The following is a 6,000-nucleotide window of genomic DNA, read 5'->3' on the forward strand; positions in this document are numbered from 1 at the left end:
TTGCTGGCTTTCATACCACCATAAGGTAAGTGTTGTGCTTGGATTCATTTGTATCTAAGTTCAAACCCACATCATTTCCTGGGTTCAAAAGATCAACTTGGCTTTGTATATTTTGAGGTTGAGGTTCCACTTCAAAGAAATTGAGCTGCAAGGAGCCCAATTAAATCAGTAAATGACTTGGAGAGGGAAAGGATTAGGGTGACACAAAAAGAAAAATCCCTGAAAACTAAACACTGAACATTAAAAAAATCCACGAGTTCTATATTGCATATGTATTGCCCATTCTGCTCCAACTACCTACTACAATTCTCTGTTAAATATAAAATATCTGGGTTTTCTGTCCTTTTGAATTGGAGCATCTTTGTGAAAAGCCGTGCAAAGCAGGAATTTAAATGATAGAGAAAAGGACTCAGAAAGGATGGAGATTTGGGAAGTTTCACAAAAACCATAGATGGGGCCAGCACTGAGATTTCCCTGCTTTAAAGAAATTGGGAGGCTCTCCTTTTGTCTGTGGCTGTTGTAGGGTAGAACTCACTTGTGACATAGATCCCTCTGGAAGGAGATGTTTATAACATACCCTGTACAATTTCAAATGATTTGGTTTCATCCTATCTTGATTAGTGAGGGGTAAATCCTCAGCCTGGACTTAACTGAGCAGATGGTGATGAGATGCAGATGGTTGTGAGAAAAACGTGGTGGTGATGGTCTAGCAGTTTGTGTTACCTTCTTCTTTTTGATAGACAAAAGAGGAACTCACAGCCCCAAAGGAAAAATATTTAGTGAGCAAGGGGGGCTATAATCTAAATTATTTAAAGAAAAAAATCCACTTACTAATTGCTCTTCCTTAGGCAGTAACACAAATAACCTGCCTGTGTTTTTCTGTTGAGGAGAGACCTGACTTGTCATCCACAGTGGCCCAAGGCAAATTTGGCTGTATGCTAGAGGGAGTGAATGTGAGCCCTAAATGAATGTACAGTGGTATTTCACTTTGAAAAGAAGGAGGTCAGCCCTATTAGATGTGTAGGAGAATGATTTAAAAGGAAACAAGTCTTTGTAAACAAGGATTTCGGTGGAGGGTGAGAACGGGGGATAGCAAGTACGTCCAGTCAGAATTTCTCCCGCTATCAATGATCAGTCTAGCACGTCCATAAATCAGCGAATGCTTTCTGAAAGTTTTCAAAAACATGAAACACCCTCATTAGCTGCAACACCAAATGCAATCAAACATTGCTTTACAGTACAGCACCAGAAGAACCACTGAGTCCTTAGCAATTTCAGCTCCAGCGCTTGGATCATGGGGCAGCACAAAACACCAGCTGCCCGAGGTGGAGGCTTTGGTGCAAGCTCTTACAGGAGGAAAATTGTCTTTCTACGGTCCTGTGACAATTGGGACATTTCTGTTACAGTCCTGCTTGTCAGGTGCCTTTATAAATGAGAGAGAATGGGAGCATGAAGAGTGCCTGATGCTGTAAAGTTTTAATAAATTGCTCGAAGTAACCTATCCCTCCTGGGATGTCAGTGCCTTTCAGCCTAGAGCAGCCTGGTGTGTGTTTTCCATACCATGAAGCAGGGTGGAAGAGGCAGCGTAATCAGGCTTTTCCTCCTCACTGATGCTTGATCCCCTCCGGCATGGGGCTGGGTGGAACAAGAAGATTGTAGCGAGGCTCCCCAGCGCTCCTCCACTCAGGAGCCGGCCACATGCAAACCTGCCAGGGAGGAGGCAAAAGCTGGAGGTGCAGGTGCTCTCCAAAGAGCAGGCTACTGCTGGGGGCTGGCAGGGAGCAACGGCTGCATCGCTCCTCAGCCGGCTGCGAGGCATGCTTCTCCCCCATGGCCAGTGAAGCCTGACGGAGGGAGGCTCAGGGATGCTTCTCCTTCCTCGGACAGCTCAGCAGCACAGTGCTCATAAAGCTTTATTTCCAAAGATGCTGAGGGCATACCATAATCTGCAAGGAGCAAGCAAACATCTGAGTGATGGAGGATAAAACTATTAAATGTGTGGGAACACACACAAGAGCTGAAATGTTGTCAGAGATCGTGAGGAAACTTCACAATGTTGTGGCCACTTTGGAAAAGACACTTGGCTGCTTTTGGAAATGTCTCCCTGAACAGTGAATATGTGAAATTATAGTAACAATATGTTATTACATCTCCTCCCACCTTTCTCCACTCCAGATCACAGCAGCTTTGGATATCACCGTGTAAGGAAGGGCCGTGGCAATTGTGGCACTTCATCTACGACAGTCTTATCAGAAGAGCATTTGGGAGCCAGTGAAGTTTAGGTAGAAGAAAATCGTACACCAGGTGTAAGGTGCATAGGTGCTGCCAGAGAGAACTGGAAAAGCTTTGCACAAGCGAGAGCGTGTGCACACATCGAGAGGGTTTCCTATGGGCAGTGTTTGGTTTTATACTAACTTGCCTCACAGTGGCTGAAGCAAAGCACTTTGAACACCCAGGGGAGATTTGCAAAGGTAGGGAGGGAAATTTACACTGGCTGCTTTCCTTTCAGTGACATGGAAAAAACTCCCCTTTTAAAATGCATTGTCCACCTCAGTTTGTTTCACTTTATCTCAGGAAAATTCTGAATATTCTCTGAATTTCACCTGACAGTTGATGCTGGCCCACAGTACCTTCTGAGGAGTTAACAGCTGCAGCAGCTGTTGACAGCTGATACAGCCTGGATGGCCTATTGCATTAACTTTTGTACCAGGTTGCTCTTTTCTAATGGTGAAAAAAAAAAAAGAAAAGATATCTCTGCATGCATGGCTACCCTTGGTTAGCATGAACAGGAAGGATACCCTGAAGGGTGACTTACTAGCATGGGCGAATGCTTCCCTTTTGAAGCAAAATAAAGTTTTCCACATTGCCGGTGATGCAAGCTTAGCCATGCACACTTCTACTGAAGGCGCTGTGTGCTAGAAAATACCAAGAAATTCCCTCACCCACTTAGCATTACTCATTTTGTTACATAATTATTTTTTTTTTCTTTTGCTGTGGATTGGGTAAAAAAGTATGGTGCCTGTTTAAAAAAAAAAAAAACAAAAACAAAAACCAAAAAACCAAACAACAAGCAAGCAAACCTGTCTGTTGTGCTTGTTTATAGCAAACGTAATTCTGTCTGTGAGCGAGTGGGTAGGCATGATGGGCCACTGGTCTGAGCAAGATGGCATGGATAACTTGCCACTGGTTTTCCTGCATCACCTCAGGCCCATCATGGGGCAGTTCATCCATCCCTCCTTATTATCACCTCTGGATATTCAGATTTACCAGACTTACAAAGGCCTCCAAAATCCACTTGTGGTGCTCCCCAGCTCTTACTGCTTGAGAAGCATACAAATCGCTGCCAATGGTTTCTGTAAAGAGCATATTGTCAAAACTGCCAGGTGTTTTAAAGTTTCTCTAACCCTTTTCTTTCACAGACATTTAGTCCTTGCAGATGGGAGAATTTATTTGTGAAAGTGCAATGGTATGAGAAGTAGAGAAGCAATGTGATTTCATCTCATGTAAAGCAAAATCCTGTTGCATCTCCTTCTTACTGCATTAGCCTTTCCACCACACTGGTGCTGCAGCTGGCTGCCTTGAGAAGGGGAAAGAAAAAAAAAAAAAAAAAAAAAGAAAAGAAAGAAATGGGCACTTGGTGACTTTCACAAACTGCTGCGCCGAAAGCCAGATCCTGCTGTCAACTGAGCTCAGGAGGAGTTTCCCCCCTGGCTTCACTGGGGGCAAAGCATCCGGGCCAGGAGCTGCCTGTTGCAGAGAGACAGACAGTCCCGGTCCTGCCAATGCAAGGGGCTGCCTGCTGCTATACTGCCTGAGCAGCCGTGAATTATGAGGTTTCCCTCCCCAGCTGCAAGGCAATGACTTTTAAAAAAACTTTCTGAAAAGGACAGACAACAGCATTTAAAGGGATGGCAGACAAAATTCCCTGCTGGAACAGTGCTTCTTGAGTAATAGTAAATGCTCAGCATAAAACGGCACACGTATCAGGGCTTCTGAGGCATCTCTCGGGTGAGGACTTTACTGGCACAGTTACTTCCAAACCTCCACAGCACTGGCAGCACCATATTACTAGCAGCAATCCCAGGACACAGTTTCATTGTTGTTGCTCCCTATTCCCCTAAACTCCAGCCTGAAACCTAGACCAATACCCATTTAATGTGTAATGTATCTCAATATGTTGAAGAGAGCAGTGACTAGATACTCCAGTAATCCTATGTTTGGGATAGGTGTGCATTTCTACATTGGATAGTCAGATAAAGTCCTGGGAAAGCTCCAAGGACTGGATGAGGATCATATCATATATTGTCAGAGAAGCAGCAGTACAAGCTGTCCTCTTTAGGAAAAAAAAGAAACGTCTGACAGGGAACTCAAGAACATCATTATTGATGCCTGAGGATCATTTGGGAACCCATATAACGAGAGTTGCTCCAGCTCTGCTTGGGACCAATTCTTTCCTCTTCCCTCAAAGGTCCCCTTGAACCAAGTTCCCATAATTTTGATGCTCACCAGAGGTTGAAAGGATCCTTTTGGGGACTTCCAATCTATAAATTTACACTTTAAAATATTAACCTCACATTTCCAGTGCACAGAGACCATTCAAGGAAGGTCCATAAGGCAGAATAGGGTGTTCCAGCATGGAAAAGCAATACAGAGGGGCACAGAAGAAGCAGAGAGTCATCTCCATCTTCAGTTTATGAATGCACAAAGCAGCTACAGCACACAGGATTGACAAGAAGAGTAGGTGCCTCCAGTGCTCCTCAGGACGAGGATAACTGTTGGTGACACTAAATGGTACAAGCAAAGGAATCAATGTTATACCTGCAGAACTGAGAAAAAACTATTCAGCTCAGTGCACACTTCAGTGAAGCTCCTCAGAGCTTAAGGGAGCAGAGGCTGTCCACCTGCAACATCATCTCCCAGGTGCATTTTTGGCTTTCTTTCACTCCTCCACATGGGCAGGACTTTAAAGTACAAAATCTCAGTACAAAGAATGGAAAGCTGGGCCTATATTTTCACTGCTCAGGAGAACATCAGGGGTCAGAATGGGCTCATGTAGTCTAAGACTGCAAGTCCTACAGCTTCTCTGCTGATGCATTCATGCTCTCTCCTCATATTCCCGCTCCTCACTACAAGTATTACAATGGTGCTGTAACCATTGCACTACCAAGTACAGTTCACTAGAGGCCAGTTTGTCTATGCGCTCTGAACTAAAACCATCAGTTTGGTTAGTCATTGTGTTTTCATTATTAGGTTGTTTTGGAGGTTTTTTTGGCACTGAGATATACTAGTCAATGTAATTTTCAAAGAAGAGTCCTTTTCCTTTCACCTTTATGTTTACACATATTAGCCATCTTTTCTGCCCTGTCAGAAAATCTAGAATAAAAACTTAACTCTACCTCACTGCATCTTTCTCAGGAAACTTATGCAGATCCTGAAAGTTCCTCATAATCTTCCTTCCAGCTCCCACAGGTGCCGCTATTTGCTTGTAGAGATTTCCCCTTGTGATAAAGCAACAGGAAACCAACAGACCAAAATCAAAGCCTTGCTTGGCTTTCCTCTAAAAACATCATTATGCTTTTCTCTTACCTTCACTGAGCCAGGTCACTACAAACCCCGTTAAGATCAGGTTATTTGTTTGACTGTTCACCTTCAGGGTCTTCACAAGCGTGCACTGTGACTGTCCAACACACCAACAGCGACAGAAACTGAGAATCATTGGTGCAAAGCTCTAGAAGACTGTAGGAAAAAGAAATCTGATGACAGCCTAAAGTCATACAATGACTGTGAGCCTTTCTTTTCCATTAAATTTTATGCGTTACTTTCAAAGATTATCATAGCAGACATCTGCATAAGTCAAACAACTGTCATGTTTATTGTTCACGCTATCAGATGTCAGGAGGATTTTAAACACACCACCTTGCTGGAAGTTCTTTTGAAACCCTAAGATTAGTCTATACTCTATCAGTAGTCTTGTTTAAATAAATAAATTACCCCTCTCTA

At 43.6% G+C, this 6,000-nt stretch overlaps 1 protein-coding gene across 2 annotated transcripts in view; it reads right to left on the minus strand.

Moving 5' to 3' along the window:
* Positions 1–5,719, minus strand: part of IRF4 (interferon regulatory factor 4) — a 29,140-nt gene extending 23,421 nt beyond the window's left edge. The window contains exons 1-2 of one of the 2 annotated variants that reach the window (XM_074827149.1): positions 5,587–5,719; positions 5,397–5,498 (exon numbers count right to left, since the gene is read on the minus strand). The gene's annotated coding sequence lies outside the window, so the exon portion shown is untranslated. Of the gene's footprint in view, positions 1–5,396 lie in introns of both variants that reach the window. The other variant, XM_074827159.1, reaches the window with a different exon arrangement.
* Positions 5,720–6,000: the final 281 nt, after the last annotated feature.

Source organism: Strix aluco, chromosome 1 (assembly GCF_031877795.1).
Source record: "Strix aluco isolate bStrAlu1 chromosome 1, bStrAlu1.hap1, whole genome shotgun sequence".
NCBI lineage: Eukaryota > Metazoa > Chordata > Aves > Strigiformes > Strigidae > Strix > Strix aluco.